Source organism: Micropterus dolomieu, unplaced genomic scaffold (assembly GCF_021292245.1).
Source record: "Micropterus dolomieu isolate WLL.071019.BEF.003 ecotype Adirondacks unplaced genomic scaffold, ASM2129224v1 contig_12958, whole genome shotgun sequence".
Classification (NCBI taxonomy): Eukaryota; Metazoa; Chordata; class Actinopteri; order Centrarchiformes; family Centrarchidae; genus Micropterus; species Micropterus dolomieu.
This window is the reverse complement of record NW_025741944.1, coordinates 443-2,643: the sequence shown is the minus strand read 5'-3', so window position 1 is coordinate 2,643 and position 2,201 is coordinate 443. Positions and strand designations below refer to the sequence as shown.

General features: G+C 37.7%; 1 long non-coding RNA gene across 1 annotated transcript; it reads right to left on the bottom strand.

The window, feature by feature from the left end:
• Positions 1-619: 619 nt before the first annotated feature.
• On the bottom strand, positions 620-1,443 carry LOC123966222. The gene is made up of 3 exons (XR_006823924.1): positions 1,188-1,443; positions 966-1,068; positions 620-732 (listed from the first exon to the last, which is right to left on the bottom strand). It is a non-coding gene; the product is annotated as an uncharacterized LOC123966222 (long non-coding RNA).
• Positions 1,444-2,201: the final 758 nt, after the last annotated feature.

The following is a 2,201-nucleotide window of genomic DNA, read 5'->3' as shown; positions in this document are numbered from 1 at the left end:
TTTCACATTCAGGTTTTACATTGGAATAGACATTCAAATTAGTAGAATAGTATCAAATCACAACACATGATGTCTGACACTGACCGCAAGGCGGTATCGGATGTAGATAATTGAGCGAAAATGGTGCCTAATTTGAAGACAAAGCTTACACAAGCCATCACTTATTAACATAAAATCCAAGATGTGGAAGAATGTGGATGCAATTAAATTAAAAAAGGTAACATCTCATTTCATTCTTTCTAAATGTCACTCAGTATTGGGGTGTCACATATTGTTTATGTAGTGACTTGATGTTGTAAACATTAATGTTGCTGCTCTAGAAACAGTTGTATTTAAAATATTAAATTCTAATCCTATAATTAATTTAAGAACAACCAGGCAGTTTAAATGCACACTTCAATATTTGTTTTATTTATCGCAAGTCATACCTACCTCTGCCCGTTGGGTCTGGTCTGACCAAAAAACAGTCAATAAATAATAGGAACTATCGATAGTGTATCGAGAGACTGAGATTGTTAAGCAGTCTCAATAATGTCATCTATATCAATAAAAATTAACGATCCCCATCCTCATTTGAAATGTATGTGTTAAAATCAGTACCTGTAATAATATCCTCAGCCTCTTTCATCCATGTGGGTTTTTTTCAGTGACAAATCCAAATGTGAAGTTTTCACTGAAGCGGTGGCAATTGTTGACTGCAAAGGGTTGCATAGCATCGACCTCATCGCACAACTGAGATATAAAACAGAAAAATATGGGAAATAAATAAATTTTATTTGCAGTACTTAAACAACCTATAATACAAGTTAAGACCAGTGAGTACTTCAGGATTGCAGGTCAGAAGGTAATATTGCTTTTGACATGCTTTCAGTCGTCCATTCTTTACTGGTTGTTACCACTGAGAATAAACAAATTATTTTCTCAAAGCCTGTACATATTTGTTATATTTGAACAGTAACACTTACATTGTACACTGCATTTCATATAGACTCCTCATTATGTTGTTGCGGTACTGTTGTTCCTTTTGGACCGGTTCTGCAAGGCAGTCTGTGGCAAGTAGGTTCCCACCTGCAAAACAGCAGAAGAATCACTTTATCTTAGCTAATTTGCCACCACATTGATGCAGATTAGGTCAATCTATGCAACAAAGAAAAGGTGAAAGAGTGGTGCATTTATTACATTCTTACCTCTGGTTTGTATGGGACACATGTTTGTTGTTCTGGCTTGACTGCTTCCAAATTAAGGGTGACCTCCTTGTAGCAGAGTGTGAAGTCTGAACTTTAACAGCTTTTGGTCAGACTTGTCAGAGATACCCGATCATACTCTCTGTGGGTATGCAATCCACTCTCTCGCCATCTACGTCATCGTCTGAAATGTAAATAAAAAATCCATTAAATACACAGAAGCACCGACACTTTGGACATACAAATCATGATTACTACAGAGAATGACTGATACAATTAATGGATTGGGTTAAGAACAGAACAAAAAAAATCTTAAAAACTTTAATTGAAAACCCCTTGACAGGGGACAGAGAAGACTCAAATAAAAATCAGAAACTGTAACGTTAGTCATTAGGACTAAATGATCCCACCGTCAGCAGCATAAGGCATTTCTGAACCTGTTGATATATATTTTGTGTGAAATAAGTTTGAAAAACTGGTTTGATCCAGAAAGTTCGACGCTGATTTAATGTTACAAAGCCCGCGAATAGAGGAGCTACGTCACTCTTATCATTTCAAAAGCTCGCCAAGCCAAACGTAACGTTATAAGACCGACGGATTCAATAAGCACTGTACTGCTACCGGAATGTGAATTAGTGACTAACGTTATAATATCAGAACAAACTTAGCAAGCTATCTAAGGACATGCAATGCTGAACATTGGCTGTAGATACCCAGGCTAACATAGCTCTTCAGATATTAGCTAGCTAAATTCGGATCGTTGGTTATGTCGGGTCGGAAATAAGGACCGGCCGGGCCAGTAAAAGACCTGGTCCCTACCCTAACCAACGTAATAAACTCAATAAAATTACTCTATTAGATTTCTTCTTTAGTCAAAAGACGGCGTGGTCAAAAACTTCACTGGAGACGGTCAAGAGTCGGTGCAAAAGAGTTTATTCCAATAAAGGACAGATAAACCCGAGCAACATCCCTGCAGGTCTCAGGATGGAACCGAGTTGGTGGTCAGCGAACATCGCC